Source organism: Dasypus novemcinctus, chromosome 5 (assembly GCF_030445035.2).
Source record: "Dasypus novemcinctus isolate mDasNov1 chromosome 5, mDasNov1.1.hap2, whole genome shotgun sequence".
Lineage (NCBI taxonomy): Eukaryota > Metazoa > Chordata > Mammalia > Cingulata > Dasypodidae > Dasypus > Dasypus novemcinctus.
Genome location: NC_080677.1, coordinates 135907468 through 135928900, shown reverse-complemented (window position 1 = coordinate 135928900; position 21433 = coordinate 135907468). Strand labels below are relative to the sequence as shown.

The window sequence follows — 21433 nt, the reverse complement described above, 5'->3', positions numbered from 1 at the left end:
TGGCCACGTGAGCAAATCAGCCAACAAATAAGCAGAGTTTCATAACCAACCACACAACAACTAGATATCTAAGAAATAGACTTATTGTTGTATGTAACTGAAGATTTGCAGTTGTTTGTTATATAGCACTATTATGGCACTAGACAGCCGAGAGGATAAGAACCAGCTGGAAGGGATCTCAGTCGCCAAACTTGGAACAATTTAAGCATAGAAAATAATGCTACAACTCAGTAAAACATGTTCAATATATAAAACAGTTCATGAGTCCACAATAATGATATTCACAAAAGAAAAAATAAACTCCTAACATTTTACAGTTGAAGGTAACTACTATGCCAACTCCTTACTCTGAAAACTTACTTTAAAATGAATAATTAAGGATTCATCCTGACATTTTAGTAGTTCAGGGGAAACAAACATCCCCTGAATGAGGGGGAGCTCCTTCTTTCTGAAAACTGTCAACTCATAAATATAGAAGGAATGACAAATATAGAAAACCACCATTTTGCATCTTTAGTGACGTAACTATTTCATACAAGGATCATCCGCTAATGCTAAAACCACTCAGGGAAAAGCTGATGGGAAACTTGGTGCCAAAATATTAACCCACAGAAAATATGCTAGTATCAAAGGGAAAAACATATCTTTATAATGAAGAAATTATAAATTGGTCACCACTTTAAAGTCTCTAGTAGTGAGACAATCAGACATTACAGAAGAACACGTTAAATACAAATGCAGAATATTCTGCAACACAACAGGCCAAATTTACGAAATAATCTATATCAGAAAAAAGAGAAGTTACTCAAATTGACGTATACTTAAGAGACACAAGCAACTAAAATGTAGGATCCTTCATTTGATCCAAGCTGGTGAGTGGGGGTAAGGGAGCTACAGAAAATATTTTGGGAATGAATGAAGACATTTGAATATTTCCTGGGGACTCAAATGATATTAGGAATTTACAGTCATTTTTTGTTAGATATGGTACTGTTCTTGTGGATAAATAGGAACATATACTTTTTGAGATGTATATTTTAGTATTGAGGGATAAAATAAAATAATATGCAATTTATGCTGAAATGCTTTCAGCAAAAACAATTGAGAAATGACACAAAAATGGTAAAACATTAACACATGCTGAAACTGATGGTTACACAGGTGCTCACTGTACTCATCTTTCTATTTTTCTATAAGTCTAAATTCTTTCATTAAAAAAAGGAAGAAGAAAACATAATGACATGGCCCCCTGATTCTAGGAACTTATAATTTACTTGGAAGGAAACAAGAGCACTTACCCACAGAACACGAATTGCTCAGGAGCTAATTGGCTTGTACGGAACAATCACTTAGAAGAGTCTAAAAAGCTTTTCCTTGGATTGATCACAGTAGATGATCCACAAGGGGGCTTTTGAGTGCATCTTGGGAGAGGGTAGAATTCAGAAGGACTAATACAGGAGAGACATATTTCGGCAGACAGTTGAAAGGCAAGCAGAGGTGCTAAGTCATCAGCCCTACATTTAGGTAAAACAAGTGACAGAAGTGGGAGGTGCCTAATTTGGAAAGCCAGATTTGTACACCCCTCAGAAAACAATTGATTTTGAAGATAGGAATGCTTCATTCATTTTCTGATCAGAAGATTATGGGAAACTCTGGAGCACGGCTATAGTTAAATATGTGACTTTAGCTGAGAAAAAGTCAAATGGTTCCAACATATTTTTTTAAAAGCGGCCTTTTCTTCCTTCTGATTTTTTGTCTATCTGGTTGTATCGCAAAAAACTGTCAGAGGGAAGCAATGCTGACCCAAACGAGGTCATTGGTTTTGGTCTTTTAAAAGACCATGCTACTGCAATTACTTTCCTTAACATCTAAATACTAATTTCATTCATTGGGCCTGCCAGTAAGCACTTAATCAAGGCAGAACAATCTTGACGTTTGTGAGACAATATCCTGCGACCTCAGGAATTCTTAGTTTCTCTATTACCACTAAGTCTGATGTAGCTGCCAGAATCACCCACTGGTTAATTTGCTCTTTCTGCTCAAGGACTTCATGCTGTGCTCTTGATTCAGATTTGTGCCAGCAACTTTACATATGTGGCAGGACAGCCTGACTAGGAAATTAACTGTTTCTTCTGTAGGAACTTCAGAATGAGAATAAATTAGGAAGACTGAAAAGTAATGTTTTCCATCTTCTTTTCATGCATGCAACCAGGATGTCCTCTAGGTCTGAGGATATTAAGAGGAATTTGCTTTAGAAAGCATAAATTATTGAAGAAAATGAGTTGGGTTGTCTAGGGTTGAAATGGGTAGGTGGGTGTGGGTAGATGGAGGCTTAAATTCTGTGGGCTTCAAATTATAGTAAACGATGTCGTAATACCCACTTTTATAGCTTGGGTAATTACATAGACCAGCGCCTTCAAAACAAATAATGATTTCAGCTGAGTAAAAACATTGGCAAGTACATTTCAAAGATGACCTTACTGACTTTAAATTTCATTCAATTTTCATCATATGACCAATAAGATCTGAGATTGCCCAATTTTTTGCCTTTGATTAACAGACTGCCCAAATAGCTTTTGAAATTTTTAAACTTTCCTTTCATCCTACGGGGAACAATTCTTATGCACCTCAACAGAGTCATGTTTAGATTTTTAAATAGCCTATTATACAAAAGCCCAAAAAGCAAACAACAAAGCACTTCTTTCTGAATTTAACATGGTCAACAGTACGCTTATGCTAACAGTATGCTAAAGGAAAAACAATGTATTTGGAGAATTAGTATTTGTTTTTGTAATTTATTTTTTCCCCTGAACCCACCAAAATAGAAAAGATTCAGGTGGGTAGGATTTCAAATAAAAAGACTTGGATGGGTGAAGAAAAAAGAAAGATCAAAGAAAGTTTCTTTCTCTGAATGTTATAACACATTTTTACTTCAACTCTAATGAGGTATCATAAAAATCTAAGATTCCCTTACGTTCTTTTAAGTTATTATAATAAAACAGCTTTATTATGTAGAAACCTCACCGGAACAATCAAATAACAAATTTTATTGACGCTGTCAGGAAAAATGATGAAATCTTTGAAATGGGCAAAAATTGGGTGGCCCTTTAGCAGAATACTACACATTACCTAATCAAGTCTTCAGGGTTATCTAATTCTGTGACTCTTATTGTCTTTAAGCTACTTTATGATCCTATAACTTGTAGAAAACTGATAGCAATGCAAATGCTTTTTGCCAGAGAGATGCAAATGAATCTTGTCTGGGAAAGGTAATTGATTCTCCCCAGTGAAAAGGCAAAGTTTGCAGCAAATTCATTTCAGCATTTCTGATTGCCTATACATATATCTTTTTAATTCTTCTCTGAATTGGATTTTCTTTTCAGACATCTTCACTGATTCCTTTATTAATTAACGAGCTAAATAAAATCTTGGACACAGTTCATTTTACATGTATAAGCCTCATGACTTTTACCTTTAAAATTTTTTCCATTAAAAAAATTACCTTTAAAAATCTCTTACTACATACAAAATACGGGCCAAATTTCATTGATAGGTTAGGGGGAAAAATCACTAAATCTATGACCACTTGAAAACGGATTTTGGCTATCTTTTTGTTTTGAAATGAACCACCCAACAGATAAACATCTTTTGTACAACACCATATTCCATCAACACTAGTAAAACATCAAAAGTCATGAACCACTAATGGACTCTTGAATTCACTGGTCAGTGAAATATGATGCTTTGTTATTCCATTGCCACAGTCAATCAACAATAGCTGTTCAACAAAGCAATATCACACATGTTCCAAGGGCTATCATTTTAATCAAGATGCTAATAGCTGGATCAATACTGAGCTCCCTACATACTTGACTCAATAGGCATTCTATGGCTTTAGCTATTTTCCAGTACAGGTATAGAAGAGAATACCTTTTTGAAAAATATTAGGTTAAGGTTCAGGCTATTGCAAACATAAACTCAAGTTCTCTTGTGTCAAAATTGTTATGGAACTGTTATTGAATTATTCTGGAATAAATTAGCAAAGAAAAGTGCTTAGATTAATTAAAATGATCATCTGGCAATGGACTTGGCCCAGTGGTTAGGGCTTCCATCTACCACACGGGAGGTCCGTGGTTCAAACCCCGGGCCTCCTTGACCCATGTGGAGCTGGCCCATGCGCAGTGCTGATGCGCGCAAGGAGTACCCTGCCACGCAGGGGTGTGCCCCTCGTGGGGGAGCCCCACGCGCAAGGAGCACACCCTGTAAGGAGAGCCGCCCAACGCAAAAGAAAGTGCAGCCTGCCCAGGAATGGCGCCGCACACGTGGAGAGCTGACACAACAACATGACGCAACAAAAAGAAACACAGATTCCGCTGACAACAACAGAAGCGGACAAAGAAGATGCAGCAAATAGACACAGAGAACAGACAACCGGGGTGGGGGGGGAAGAGGAGAGAAATAAAAATAAATAAATAAATCTTTTTAAAAAAATGATCACCTTAGTTTATCTAAGCGTCCATGAGAAAAATCCCCTTTTATAGACAAAATCTGCAGCCCATATATGGACTGAAAGATAGAAACCTGACAAGAAGATTTCAGCAAGGAAAACTCCGGTGAAAAGTGCCAGTAACAGGAGGCAGATTGTTGATAAAAGGTTAGACTAGGAGTATGGAAACTACTAATTCAGGCTGGTATAGATTCTTAATCCATAGAAGAAAAAGCCGAACCAGATAATATTTAAGTGAGAAACTCCCAGTTATCCTGTAATATCTGTTCTCTTCTACAGTAATAAAATCCTTGATTTTAGTTTGGCCCATGACTTCCTGCAATAAAAATAACACTTCCTAGCCAGGCTTGCAGCTAATTAAGGCCATGTGATTAATTTCCCACCTAAGAAATGTAAACAGAGGTATAGAGTGAAACTTCTTAAATAGCTTAAAAGGATAAAGTATGTTTCTTTCCTCTTCTTTTTTTCATACCTGCTAGCAGGAATGTTTTTATGATGGCTGGAGCTACAGCAGCCATCTAGGACCATTAGGTGATCTTGGAAATGGAATATAAAAGCAAAATAGACAGAACCTAGGTTCTACCTCCTGCCTTTTATGTGAGATTAGAAATAAATTTCTATCTTGCTTAAAAATACTATTCTTTTCAAATTTCTGTTGCCCAGAGCTGAATTTAATCCTAATAAAGAGATACTGCCATGCTTTGACTCTGGAATTGGAGTCAGGAGAAATGGTTCTAACTCAGGTTGAATTGTCCTCCTGAGGCAGGTTATTTTATCGATCAGTCTTTCATTTTCAATAACAAATGCCTTATTTTTCCGAACGGGTTACTGTGATGATTAATTGAGATCAGCGATGTGAAGGAATTTTAAAGGAGGGAAAAAAAGAATACCTTGTATAAATATAAGATGTTGCCTCCACCAGCAGCCCTCAGATCTCTAACAAGAATAAACGGTCTATCTTTCTACTAAACATTCAGTATTCTTTTACATGTAAAGGAAAGAAGCATTATGAATCGTGTTCTAGGAGACTTTTGGATGAGCGTCTGTGTAAAAGGTGACCTTTGTACAGTTCTTGTCCTTCTGACTGAACAGCAAACAAAATAACCCAGAATGCATGCGGCAGGACGGCTGATATCAAATAATGAAAGAAGAAACTCATTACACCATCATGACACAAAACAAGGCAGTCCATTAATTTGGGGTGGGAAAAAAACAGAGAAACAAATGATTAGGGGTTCTTTCACTCTTCCAGGAAAAGTAGGCAGGTACCCTTCGAAGGAATCATTCACTCCTTTAGATTTGTTCATTTAGGTCTATCAAGCTTCCAAATGCCTGATTACATAGTGGATTCCAGCGGGCTGTTTCTTCCAGGGAGGAAAATTTGGCGCGTGTAACAGATAGAAGCTGTCAGGCAGATTTCTCTCCTGCGGTGTGCAGTTGCCTTGGTCCATCTGCTGTAAGCAAAATGTGAAGTCTAATTTTGAAAGGCTCTACAGACTGTCTGCCCCAAGGCGGTACAGACCACCATCGATTCACGCCTGCCCAGGCTCCTCCTCCAGGAGTATTGGAAGTTTACCAAATACTTATTATAAATTCATCTCTGTCTGACCAAAGACTCTTTCCCTTCAGGTTTTGACCCTCACAGTCTTTACTGGGATAAAAAGAGAAAGTCAGTCAATTAGAGAGCCAGTCTGGAAGCTCCAGCATGAATGATGAAATCCAAGTAGGCGAAGTCCTAATCACACATTCCCCAGTGATATATTGTACTAATTATAAGCATGGAATCGTCCTTGCTTTTATTTCATAGTCAAGTGAGAACCCATCTTGCTCAGTAGATCATTAGCCTAAAATACCAGAAAATGTCCTGCTTTACTATTTATTAACTGTATAACCTTTGAGTGATTATTTGATTTTTCTGTGCCTTGTGTTCCCAACTGAAAAAAATGGGATTGTTGATTAAACCTAACTTAAAGGGTTTAGGGGAGACTGAAAAGAGATATCTATATAAAACAATTGGAATAATGCCTGGGATCATTTTTAAGTACTACTACGATTATTAGCAGAAAACACCCAGCGACAATTCCTAAGCACCTGAGTAAGTGAAGACTTCCTATGAAATTCAAAGGTATACCTTACATGTAGAACCTGATAAAAGTGTAGTCTGAAGAGCAAGAATTGCCATAGTCCTTTTATTTGATATATTCCTAATAAGACTATGTAATTTATCATGTACACTAGGACACTTAAAAATGTAAAATGAAGCTGCTAATAATTACATGAGGACAAGGGATACAAACCTGGACACAGGAAGGCTAGTTTATTCCCAAAGTCACAGTTCAAGGCATTTTTCACTAATTACTAAAACTAGCATTGACAGAAACAAATTTTCACATTTACCTAAAGTTTTCAAAATCAAATTTCTGACCTCATTTTGTGGATACAAATTTCACTCTAATCTAGCTGGGACAGAAAGATAACTACACTTAAACTGTCAGGACTACGTATCTGACTATATTCTATATATGCCATCAATAAATATTCTAATTTAGGAAGCAACAAATCAAACCTCTCAGAAAATAACAAATTGATCTGCACTGCAATTTAACAAACATTCAACAAGGCTCAGCTAATCTTCAGGCTATATTATTGTAGTCATCCACAGAATCAATGAATGGTATTTCAGGGGTCCTGTGGTGAAAGGCATTGTTTTACGAGCGAAGTAGCATTCATTTTAATGGTATACAACCCAGTCGAAGGCAGCGTAGCAATCTTTGGTCAGTAATGAATTCTGTCCTGTTAGCTGATGGGGATGTTCAGCTCAGTTTATTGCTATCGGTCGAGCTGATAAAGGTCATCACTGCATCTCATTTATTAAAGCTTCCTCTCTGAATGGTGGAGGTGCAGGGTAAATGATGTTGAAAATTTTACCTAGCAGCGGACTATCTGTTTACTCTATTAAGGAATGGATTTTTTTAAGTGCCCAAGTTCTGCTGGTTTCCTTTTTTTGCACATTTTTGCTTATTTGCCTTGACTTTGAGTACATACAACTGCTGTGATTTACATGTTTACAGTTTCCTATTAAACAGAAAGAGTACTATTGGCCAGATGAAATTTACAAGGCAAAATATCTCTTCCCCTCCACCACTGAATTAGAAAGTAATTTTTCTAACCCCAAGAATACTGTTATTCCTTATTTATTCTATGGAACTAAAACAGTGTTGACTAGATTAACATCAGTAACACTCACGTGATAATTCATGCACACACATGCACACACACAGCCCTACCTAACTGGTGCTAAAGAATCTGACTTGATGAACCACAGACTAGTCTTCTAACTCTGTTGTAGGATTGCTGATTTCATCCAGATCATTCATCAGTTTCTTAAGGTAATCTCTGTGCTAGACACACACATTAACTGCTAGTATCTTAAAATATGCTTGTCTTCTACCCCCAGCAGAAGGGCTGAAAACCTCTGCCTCCACACTCAAGATCTAAATCACCCTTAGAAATGGGATATCAGGGAAGTGGCTGTGGCTCAACTGAGAGAGCCTCTGCCTACCACATGGGAAGTCCAGGGTTCAAACCCCAGGCCTCCTGACCCATGTGGTGAGCTGGCCCATGTGCAGTGCTGATGCATACAAGGAGTGCCGTGCCACACAGGGGTGTCCCTGCACAGGGGTGCCCCATGCGCAAGGAGTGCACCCTGCAAGAAGAGCCACTCTGTGTGAAAAAAAGTGCAGCCCGCTCAGGAGTGGCACCGCACACATGAAGAGCTGACATAGCAAGATGACACAACAAAAAAAGTGCCGCTGGATAATGCAAGTGGACATAGAAGAACACACAGCGAATGGACACAGAGAGCAGACAACAGCAGAAAACGGGGGGATGGGGAGAGAAATAAATAAACAAATAAATAAGTCTTTTTAAAAAACAACAAAAGAAATTGGATATCATTTATCCAAACCTTTAACAAAACCACACTATTACTCCAACTGAGAACATCAAGTAAATATTACCGTGGCTATGCCTTCCACACATTAGGCATAATAGGAGATTTCCCCACCATCCCGCTAAGCCCCTTGATTCCTATTTTTTTTCCCATAACATCTGCCCCATGTGTATTTTCCTTTGAAAGGACAGACCATGCCCTGGTATGCTTTAATTTGTTTTCATATAATACAGGCATAATGAATATTTCAAAGGGGAAAAAAAAGTAGAAATTGTGATAGAGAAAAGACTAGAAGAATGTGAGTGGAACTGGAAAATTAGGTGTGATATTCTGATGTGCAGAACCAAAGGCATACTGTCAGAACAAACTATACCAAAGAAACATCTGATCCTTGTGTCCTTTTAATACCACCAATTGTTCAAAATATGCTCTCATATTTTGCAAGTCTGACAATTTGATTTTTGTTTATGCTTCTATTCAGTTATATATTTAAACCATGAGCCAGTAAAACTGTTTCAATTTAATTTTAATTTTGAATTTTGTACATTTTATAGTTCTTATCAAAGTCCCAGTCTTAGTCACTAATCCATGGTCTAAATCAAAGTATAGAGTTTTACTTAAGTGAATAAATAATTGTTCTTCCCAAAGAGGATGCTCATGTGTGATTTGTCTGGTGGTTTCTCCCTCCATGAAATTCAGCCATGATGTTCACAATATGAGCATTTATTGACTTAAAAGTCACATTTTCTTAAATCACTTTATATGGTGCAATTCTGCTAGGAGACCATTAATGCCTTCTCTAGCTCTTAGCTACAGTTCATTATTCTAACTGTAGTTCATTTCTTCTCCTTTCAGCAGGGCACACTTTTCTCAATGCTTTCTCGGCTGGTAAGTGGAGTCAAATAACATCTCAAGTCTTTTGGGTTGCAAGCAACTTGGAATACTGCACCATATTTTCATATATTTTTGTCTGAACCAAGAATGAACCAGAGTTCTATGAAGGTGCAGAAGAAGGACTTTTGGACATTGGGAAAGCAGGTAGACAACGTCATCACAGCTATTTTAAGTACTAGCTTTATGAAGCAGTTAAACAAAACTGGTGCCACAAGAGCATAGCAAAAAAGGAAGATCCCTAAGACTCACCCCAAAGTTCACTGGAATATCACCAGACCAGAGACAGAGTGACTATTTTTACAGAAAAGAGAAGAATGAATAGGGACAAGCCAGTCAACTGAATGTATAGCATGGGCCAAGTTTGGTAAAGTTGAGCACTAGTGATGGTCTTAGGCAATTTGTATTGTGGAATGTTAAAACTGGAGGAGACATTGGCACTGTCTTAGCATGCCCAATGTATTTATTTTACTAATGAGGAAACAGACTCATAAAAATTAAATCCCCACATTCAGAGAGCTAACAATAGCAAAGGAACAGACCCTGATTTTCCTTTCACTGTACCATCTTGCCTCTCATTTGCTTGATGATCTTTGATAGATGAAGAATGCACATAAGGGAACACAAGACAAATTATTCAGTGAGGAAATAGAAGAAATCTGCTTCTCCAATCATATGGATAGTAAATTCAAATATAGCAAGTCAATGGCAATTCACATTGTCATTGTGAATTGCAAAGCTCCTATTTTGTTGTGTTTTTTTATTATGTTTGTTCTCATACTTTAGGAACAAGTTCTTTTTCCTCCAATATTTGCTGCTATAAATTTGTTCACTTTTGAGGTATCTGTTATCTGAGACAGGTATGTGCCCTTTCCATTTAAAAGACATTTCCTGGTGAAAAGGTAGTGACAGATGCCTTTTTAAATTTTCTTAATTGGAACCAAATGTGATTCCATTTGTGGCCTCCAATGAAGTCTTTTCAAAATAGCCACAATCAACAGACAGCATTAATAGATCACAAGGAAGGTCATCATCTTTCTTCACTCTCTAGCTCTGATTATTATTTTTGACACCTTGGTGACTGGTACCCCCGTCTACCCAGCATCATAAGCAAGGAACCTAAAGACTGGTAAATCCAATATGTTTTAGGCAAAGTTATGAGGCTGGAGTCAAAAGTAAGCTAACTCTGTATCATTGCAAAGCCAGCTTCAAAGGCCAGCATTTAGTTTTTGTATAAATTCTTTAAAGAAATGGTGCATTGCCAGTTCTTTTGATGACACCAAGGATATACAGTAAAAAAAAAAAAAAAAAATAAGGCAAACACATGCACCAATAACTCAGAGTCAAAAGGTTTTTCAGAATCATTAGAATATAAATAAGAAAATGACTTAGGAAGAACTGTGATAATTTAGTTTCCTTCTATCAACTTTAAAATCTATGTTCAAGAGTAATATCTAAAAAAGAAGTCATTGTCTAAATTAACTCTTTCAATTAATACAAAAATTGTAAGTGATGTGAAAACATTGTTCATTTGACAACATCCTTTTCTTTCTTAGTGTTATATAGAAAATAATGCCTATCTTATAATCAAAGTTCTTAGATTGATGGAATTTATTATTAATTTATCTTTAATTTATCTATAATGAATGTAACTTTGTTCACAAGCTCTCATTTTTTACCTGTTGGAGAAAAAAAAATCTTCCCAATTCAAAATAAACTCAGTATCTTTAAAAAATTATTCAATCAATTAAATATCAGCTCAAGATTCCCAGATCAAGCTATGTCTGTGACACGGTGGAATGAAGAGAAGATGACAGTCCCTTCTTCCAAGGTAGCTCATGGTGGGCCACCTCAGCTTAGTCACTGCACAAGGGGTTTGCTTTGAATGGTGTGACTGGCCTGCCTGCAATTGCCTCTCTCACTTTACCCAAATCCCAGGGAAAATGCACCTGTAGGATTGATATTCTCAAACTTCTTCTGGAAAGAAAAATACTAACCTCCCATATTCCCTCCATCCCCTCAAATTCAGTGAGGGCTCTTTTGCGGTCTCCTCTTATTCCCTTTGGAGATCTCAGAGGGTATTTATATCTGAGTTGGGGCTGGCAGGAATTAGAGTTGACGGAAGAGGTAGTTTTTCTGCTTTACATGAACTGCATACTCTTTTTGTTTCTTATCATCTGGGTTATTTTGATGACCAGGGAAGCATCTGAAATCTTTGTTCCACTTGTCTCTTGCAGGACATGGATGCAGAGTGGAAGAATAATCCTTTGATGTCTAAAATTTTAGGTCTGCTATGTAGCAGTACTTCACATACCTTCCCAAACATATTATTACATGTTTATCTTCTAATCTAGGTCAGCTTTGAGGGAAAATAAAAGAATGTAGCACATAGTAGGTGCTTAGTAGATGTGCTTTAATGTCTGACTGAATGAGCCAACACTAAAAGAAGCCACATGGATATTCATGATATGCAGTGATGTGGCTGTTTATCAGTGGTTAATAAGAAAGAGATCACTTTTCCATAAGGATATTGTACTTTCAGACAAACACATATAAACCCTAAAACTGCTGAAAGGATAAGGCAACAAAACAGGTGGACTTTTAGCACTATTCCTTCCCCTTCCCATCCTCCACACTCTAAAACACTGACATCAGGGAGTGGATGTGGCTAAAGCAGTTGAGTGCCTGCCTCCTACATGGGAGGTCTGGGGTTTGGTTCCCAGTGCCTCCTAAAGAACAAATAATGGCAAACAGATGAGGGAGACAGCTCAGGGGAGCTGATGTGGCTCAGTGGTTGAGCATCGGCCTCCCACATACAAAGTCCTGGCCTCAACTCCTAGTCCTTAAAAAAAAAATCAAAATACTAACCAAAATACCTGCAGTTTATAAAGAAAATGTAAGACAACCAAATATTCAGGTTAAAATGAAAAGGATTGGTTGGTCCACAAATATAATACTAGCTAGCTGTCCTGAGGTAACTCAGAAGAATCACTGACTATCATTAAATAGCTAAATCTCTGATCGTCCTGTACCTGAAGGCCAGATGCATAGTTTCCCATGTATGAGAAGCAGATTAATTTTCTGCCCTTGTGACACTGGCTTTGGGATACATAGGTGTGCTAATTCACATGGTTTGGCTTTACAAATCAGTATGCAGATGGACCTCTGCCACATTTAGTTAGCTATTCTAGAGAATGGTGGCGAACATTTTGAAGTGCCATACTGGAGACCTCAAAAGTGAATTTTATGGCTGATAAATACAAAAAGACTTTCTCAATTAGATAATCTCTTTAGTCGCTTTTGCATAATGTAGTAACAAACTAACAAACAAAAACAATGCTATTTGAATTAAAGAAAGAAATTATGTATCATTTGTTCTTTAATATGTCAAGCATTTTACTTCAGGCCTAATGTCTTGGGTATTTGTGCCAAAAAGGCATTGAAACAACATTGTCTCCTTTGAGGTCATCTGCTATTTAGGTGATTTCTGAAGACTAAGAATTTCTGACACAGAAAATGGATTTAATATTGAGTATGTGAAAAAAGAGAGAAGGTCCTAAAGTATATAAATATATATTTAGTCCTTTCTTTCATTCAGACTTAGGTTTATAGCTTTGGAAATCATGGGTTCTAAAAAAAAAATCCGGATCAAAGAAATGACTTATGGCTAATTTAAGAAAGATTTATAAGTTCAAGAAATTATTTATTTGATTTATATACCACCTCTCCCCAGCAGGTTATTCTGAATCATTGCTGGGTGATACTTCTCCAGGGTTGGTAAATTGATCCTGGGATGACTCAGTGGTAGAGATAAATTTTCCCTGCACAGAGCTATGTTGGTCCTGTAAAAAACTAGACCAAGGAACCACTGAGAGATTGTGGTAGAATTATTATAGGACTATGGATCACATGAAATTATATCCTGTGTTTCTGATGGTCCCGTTTGCAATGGATTCTCTTTTTGGAAGTCAGACACAAGCCACTGTTTCACATGAAGAGCTCCTAGCCTGATTCAAGCAAGACTTATAATTACTCCTGAAGGAGAGAAATAGAGTACGAGATTAACACTCACTTGAGATCTTTTTATCTCAGCATGTGTCCCACACTAATAAAAGGTTAACTGAGCTTATGAAACAACAACAACAACAACAAAACCCAAATCCTTAATTCCAAGGGGTGTTTGGGGTAATTAACTTTCTGTGGATGGTATTCTGGTAAAGGCCCCTCCTGCTGTATTTGACTGGCTACACAAGGCAATGCAGACTTCTTGGATTGGAGCCCTGGTGAGAGTTCTGTTGGACATTAATTATTCACTAAGACCCATATTATGAATTAAACAAAAATTCAGTAGCACTAAATAAGAGAAATAGAAAATCATTCTATTTGCTGTAGAAAATGACCCTGGAGGGTACTTGAAGGCATTCTGTTATTAGACGGATTTAGGGCCTTTGGATTGAAGAGAAGGCAGAAAAAAACAATGGAAAAACTAGTGGGGAATCACCCTCTTAAGATATGTTTAATAAAATACATTTTTTTTTCCCTCCTCTGTGTTTAGGTGCAGTCATCCCTAACCATTAACCATTGCAAAAGAGGTGGTGGTTGTTCCCATTCCCGGAGTTAAGGAAGTTTATTATGTATTCTATGGTCTCAGAATTGCCACTGGAGTATGTTTTCTTGTGTTTTATCTATTTACTAACATATCACTATATGATTGTTTTGTCCTCACAAAATTATCAGTCGAGAGATGAGACTTCATTTTGCCAACTATCTGCAAACAACAGGATGTTCAGAATGAACACATTCATTCTCAGGAAGAATTTGTCATTGCAAAAGAATATCTCAGTCTCTTCCCATTAAAAGTGATTTCCGTTTTGTAAGATTTGATTTGAAATTTTATTTGTGCGGCAGAGCAATAGGGCACTAAAGTCTGATAGTGTTCATTTTCTGTATAAGAACCATCCTCATCCCCTTCATCTACGCCATCAAAAATATTGCTCTTCCACAAATGGGAATGATGCATTGCAATTAAATGAGTATTACATTGTTATTTTAAATTTGCAATCCTCTTTTCTTTACCATGGTCAAGAATCTTTAAAATGAATGGGACCTCACATATATATTTTTAATGTAATATTATTACAAAGTCAATAAAAAAATAAAAAAAAATAAAAAAAAAATAAAAAAAATAAAAATTCAAAGCTTTAGTGAGGTGGCATTATGCCTGGATGTTAAGAAGTGAAGGAAAAATTACCTTTAGAAGTATCATTGATCTACTATGAAAATACTATGAAAAATAATATAACATCCTTTAAAGTATTTTATATAACATTATACATAGAAGTACATAAGGGAACTCCAGTTAAATAGGAATAGAAAAAAATGGTCATTTCTGTGATGGGATTACCTGAAAACCAATACTGATTTCACTTTGCTATTATAAAGAAACTTCCATGGGTTTAAAGCTTTTTTTTTTTTATTAACTGGGCAAAGTTAAAGCACAATTATATTTAAAAGATTACACACATTAGAAGAAAAATAGTGCGATGTTTATGAATTGGATGCCATGATTTTAGGGAAAAGAACAGTCTTTTTTCAATGGCTTCAATGATTTTTGACACTTATTCTTAGTCAGTGTACCAAATTTATATAAGTAGATTCCATTTTTCATGAAGAATCATGGAAACATCAGATTAGATCTGTTAAACCATCACCTGGCGGTCTATGGCAGGTATTAAATAGAAAACATATAGAGAACTGTGTTACATTAATAATTTAAATGTTTTAGCAAATTCTGTTAGAATCATTTATGGCATGAGGAAAATTATATTTCCAATTAATGTTTGAATAAATCAATTTCATTTGAAAATATAAAAACTATAAAAGCAACATTATGGTAAGATCATAATTGCTTCTCTCTAAAAAGTTCAGAAATTTTTGTGGCCTACAATTCAGTTGTATCAGAATATAGTATTCTCTCTAGGACAAACCATATATTTTCTAATCTGTTCTAGAATTTGCCAGTTATGAACATTACTTCTGTGCATTCTACCTTGTTTTGGATAAGCAGCACAATATTTTTCTATTTCTAGTCTTTTAGTTCCTCTCTCATGCACCTATTCTTTCTTACTGATTATTGGCAGTGATTCTGTAATTTCTTTGACAAGTCAGTCAGTTAGGAATAGAGCATTTGACTACTGAACAAAGCACCAGCAATTTGAACCTGGGGATCTATTACCTGCTTTGAAGTATCAAACACATGGTGTGGTCTTTCACTCTCCAGATCCAGAAAGAAGCTTGTTCAAACTCTAGCTTTGGCCCTGACTTTATGAATGATGTTGACTAAATTACTTAACTTCTCTCAATAGCTGATCATTATGTTACCTACTTCACAGGTGGTAATTCCAATGGTTAAAATAGATAATGCATTCTAGATGTTTGATGCTAGTGTCTTTCACCTTGCTGTTTTTAACATGTTCCTAGCATAAATTTACTTTAGTCTGCAACAGGTTAAGCCACCTGGCATCTAAGGGTTCTCATTGTTTCCTCACCTACTCCCTACTCCTTTTAAGGAAATGATGCTTAATCTTCCTCACTGATTTTGGAGATTATTCTCATTATTGGGGAAGATCCAAGCACATGAAGAACACTTCTCACAGTCATGCCAGACCTACACAGTCCCTTTCTTGCTCTTTCTTTTTTTTTTTTTTGTAACAACTCTACTGACGTATAATTCACATATAATTCATTCATTTAAATCATACAACTTTGGAAGGAAGTGGTTTTTAGTATATTCACAGAGTTGTGCAAACTCCGTGCTCTTTTATTTGCTCCAGTATTCCTAGGCAGTTCTTTTCGATGACCTTTATGTTTTTTTCAAGGTTCACATCATGTCAGTCACTCTGGCACTACTCCCACAGTTTTGAGCTCAGCTCTACTTTTTATTCACATTTTTCTTAACACAGAGATCATTAGAAAGCATTCCACTCTGCTCCACATGGGTTTCTAGGGATGCTTGTCCTATTTCTTCCTCATTAGTATTTTTCATGATCATGTCATCAGAAATCTATTTCTAAGGACCTGCCAGGACCCTTTCACAGACTTTCCTTAGGGTAGCCCAGTGACTGTAATAGCAATACTACCTTTGTTGCCATCCATTTTATACAGCTCTGTAAGATTCTAAGCACTTCACATGCATTACCTTATGCAATTTGACTCCATGACATAGAGGACCAAAGCAGTCATCTACCCCTGAGGTTGCGAGGTTTGAAAAGTATAATCACTGCTTTTCCCTCCTGGGCCTTCCGCCAGTCAACATTTCCCAGATTCCTCTGAGGTTAGCTGGGGATGTGCGCCTGAATTCCAGCACACACAGGGGCAGAAGCAATGACCACTACTTCCAGGTTGGGCCTTTTTCCTCCTAGCCACACAAACTAGACCACACGTCCCAGCTCTCTGGCAGTTAGGTGGGGTCAATGGGAAACATGAAGCGGAAGAGACGCACCCTTCCCTCTGGCCCAGTCCCTAAAGCGCTCCTGTGAGAGCCTCTAAAATGTCTTCCCGAGGCTGCCAGCAAGATGAAGAGCATCCAGTGGAGAAATCTGAGACCGTAGGATACCACAGAGTCTTAGCTGGAAGCAGCCCAAGTCCCCAAAAGGCTGCAGGGCGTAACCCCCAGTGCAGCCCCGTTGACATTACCTGCCACAGAGGAAGGAATGAAACTATTCACATTGCGGTAGTGCCTGGACAGAGGCCTATCATCCCTGTACAAGACAGTAAGACAGAACTGGGTTCTTGAGTTAGGAGAGTGATCCTGAGGAAGCGTGTCAAGCTACGAAGCAGGAGGAACCAGAGACAGCAGCTACTAACAGAATGTGAGTACCAGCTCAGACAGTTTAAGGCTCCTTTGCTTACAAAGCTTACAAACAGCAGAACTGGGGCAAGGCACTCTTTTCTCAGATTTCTAATCTAAGGCACATTCAATTAAACTGAATGGGAGAGAGATAAATAATATCCACTTCCTCCAAGATTGGAAGAACTGGCACAAAAATAATTGGATGGTTTCTGAGTTGTTCCAAAGTAAATGATATGATATGCCATATTAATAGAAAAAGAGACAGAAACTGCATAATCATCTCAATAGATGCAGAAAGAGCATTTGACAAAACCCATCATTCTTTTATGATAATAAACACTCACCACACCAGGAGCAGAAGGGAACTTCTACAACCTGATAAAGGAATCTATGAAAAACTACAGCTATCTTATCTTCATACTTAAAGAACGATTCTTTGTCCTCGTCTCCCTCCCCCTACCGCCCATGATCAGGAGTAAGACAGAGATGTCTGATCTGGCTATTTCTAGTTCATATTGTACTGGAAGTTCTACCCAGGGCAAGTAGGTGAGAAAAAGTAATAGAAGGCGTCCAAATGAACAGAAATTTCTATTTGTAGATGACATGGATATACTAAAAACTCTGGTTTGTTCGTTTAAAAAAATAATAGCAAATAAACTTTAAAAAGAGTAAAACTATTGGGGCAATAAAAAAAATAAAGTTAGGGGAAAGGCTAAATACAAAAGCAACTGTACATATACAATATACCCAGATATATACATTTGATTCTCATGGTGATATAGGTAAGTAATTCTGAAACTGTTTTATATATACAGTGGGGTTGAACAAATAAGTTAATGGATGGTGGGACTAGGTTTCTTACTGTCAATGAATTTACAGATAAGCAGGAAGTGACAGAATGTTCCATGTGAAGATACTAATATGAAGTCATGTCTACCTTAACATAGATGCATATACATAGGTATACCTATAGAGGCAGATATGTGTATGTACACAAGTTAGCATGCACACCTTTATTTCCTTGCTCTGTCAGCTGGAAGGGCCTTGACACAATGGCATCTTAGTAACTATGCATAAACTCAAGTCCAGATCTTGGTTTCTAACACTATTTGTCAATTTAAGGAACCAGGGTTCCTTGGAGAAATAAAGCTAGTTCTGGGGCTGGAGTGGGTAAAATATTAAGTGATTCTGCAGCATCTTTTAATGCTAGAAAATAAGAAAGTGAAGGGGGGGGATGGAAAGAGGGAAAGAATGCAGGAAGAAAAGGAAAGGGCAAGGGAAGGGACCCTTGATGACTGAGGAATATCAGAGGGTATAGGAGTCAATGAAAGAGTTCCCAATGGCTGAAACTGGAACAATTTGTGTAAAAAAATAAAATAATATTGGCTCATAACCCAAAGTATAAAATAAATGTCTATGAGTTCACATTGATAGAAATAAATGATTGGATAAAATAATAAATGAAGGAGAAGAGACAAATCTCCCATACAGAAGAATTCCAAATATCTCTAGGTAACTCCGTTTTCAAGGAAGGGGGAGGGAAGATATCAGCCCTGCTCTGTGGACTGCGCATAGTGACTCCCTTCCAAAGAGCAGAGAATAGAAAGTGGTGAAATGAGAGAATGGAGGACTCTAACACTCTACCCCAGCCAGGTGAGCAAGGTCAACATCAACAGTAGTAAACACCTGACCAGTACTCCTCCAAATACCTGAAGTTGATTCCTGTGAAGTTCATCAAAACAAGGGAAGTCTGAGAAACTTTCACAGCCAAGAGGAGCTAAGGAGATCTGAGGACTACATGTCATGTGGGATCCTGAATGGAATACTCAACAGAAAAAGGACATTAGATAAAAACCAAGGAAATATGAATAAACTATAGACTTCAGCTAATAATGATACATCAACATTGGTTTATTAATGACAAAGGTACCATACTAATGTAAGATGATGATGAGGAGGAGACTGGGAGTGAGATTTACGGGAACTCTTCATACTACCTTCACCACTTTTCTGTAAATATACATTTATTATAGAATGAGTAATTTATTTTTTAAAATTTTACATAATGAATTCAAGCAAAGGATTAGTGGGGGAGGGATAGAAGGTGCTAGGCTACAAGAAGTTCCTTCAAGCTCTGAGATCCTTGTAATCTGATCTGGAATTCTGTCATGAAACTGTGATGCTCAGATTTTCCAGATGCTGCTATCTAGACACAGTAAAAAGAACTTGTTCCTGGTTAGTGTGGAGGCAGCCTTCCAGTTTGACTTCTTCAATTACATAATAGAACAAGTTTGGTCAATTCAATTTATTAAATATGTACAGGCCTTACTTTCCCAAAATAAAGTATCTTTCAAGAAGGTAATTTTGACTACATGGTTCCTGATGAATGGTAATGCACGATTGAGGATATAAAACTATGAACTCCAAGTTTCAAAAACTCCTCTAATTTTAGTAGCATTTCAAAGCAAAATAACATTGAAATTGTATAACTTTCATTTACTATTTAAAAGCTGACTAAATTTTTAAAAGGATAAACTTGGATATCTTTAGTTGAGAGAGGCTATTTTTAGAGGCAGTAATTAATGTGCATTGTGAGAAAGAGGATTTTGAGGTTTGAATGGTAATGATCTGTTGCACACAAAAAGAATGAGAAAAAAGTAATTCTTCATAAAAATTAGGTCCCATAGTTGATCCTTTGACTCATCTATTCCTGTGCTCATATCTCTTCCAAATCACACCTAACTACATTTTAAAAAATAATTATTAAGGCTCTTGGCTTTGGCAGAAAGCAGTGCTCTTGCTCAAATGATCATATGTCATACCTCGCTAACATTATTATAAATGACACACATCTAAATTTACACTGAGGGTAACATTATATATTAACAAGCGAATTAATAGGTTAATGATCAAGAAGCTACATACCCAGTTAAGAACCGGATCATATCTGTCTTCATGCCGATTTGTTAAATATATACAATATAAATATCTGCAGCAAGATCACATGTCTGTTAAATGCTGGCCTTACAATTCTTAGCTAGCCTAAAAATAGCAGTTACAGTAATTTTCAAGAGCATCCTTCACCACTGGAGGGCACTGTTTTACAAAATGCTCTAAGTACTACGGCGGCTAAGAAAAATAATTGAAAATAATAGTGCATGTAAGACATTAAGACACATTATTGAATTCATCAATGTTGGTAAGCCTGGATAAATCAGGTAAAATACTGTTTTACTGTTTATATTTTTAATCTATAAATAAGGAGCACTAGCTTTTAATCTTATTCCTTCATTTGGGAACTGACATATAACCTTGAAATGTAATCTTAAAATGTCTGTAAGCCTCAGTTTCCTTACCAAAAAGAATCAAACATTTGTGGAAACGTTTCAAAATATACGTGCAATATTTTCACAAAATATATGATTCTGATTTTAAATGTTCTGGCTATTAGTCTCATGGCTTTCTTGAAAGGCTCCTTTACTGAAAAGTTTTTGTTGCCAGGTATGAACAAATGCTTAGTGAAAGTCCAAAGGAAATAGCAGATTCCAAAGGTAGAGCTATGTTATTTTATCATTTATAACAGCCAAGGTTGTGTGTTTACAAAGTGCTTTCTGTAAGTGGTCCCATCTGCTCCTCAAATAATTATATAAGAAAAGCAACATTATCAGTACAACTGACAGGTGAAGAACCAGTTAATTGGGATGCTGGGGCCAGTCAGGTAGTAAAATAGAAAACCCAGGACAGGAATCTCTATCTATTGACTTCAAAATGCACGTTATTTCTATTTTACTACAATGCTTTTTTCCCCCTTACAAATCACCTAGCCTGGAAGGTGGAAGACGTTCAGCAAATACATGTTTTCTAGGAATTTCAGTACTACTACTATAATGAACTATATTGAAAAGTATTGTGCTATATTGAAAAGTGAACCTTAAGCTAATCAAGCTTCAATTTTCCCCACTAAAAAAAAACAAAACAAAAACAGGGAATATAAGAATAAATGGTATTCTCAGGTAACGCAAATCACACACTAGCAGAATAATCCATAGTAGCAGCTGTTCTGCTGCTGAACAGAAAGAGATCTTGAAAGACAAGTTCAAGTTTCTTGATTATGATGATGACTCTCAAACTTTAAAAGACTAATGAAAATGTTAGACAAGGCTGTGTCTTAGTTTCTCTGTATGCTGTCCTTATTTCCCCCCTCTGCTGCCAATTATCTTCCTTAAATAGT

The 21433-nt window shown here is 36.8% G+C and overlaps 1 protein-coding gene across 10 annotated transcripts in view; it reads right to left on the bottom strand.

The window, feature by feature from the left end:
- Window positions 1–21433, bottom strand: part of DPP6 (dipeptidyl peptidase like 6) — a 1316366-nt gene that overhangs the window by 455104 nt on the left and 839829 nt on the right. The gene's annotated exons all lie outside the window — the stretch shown is intronic.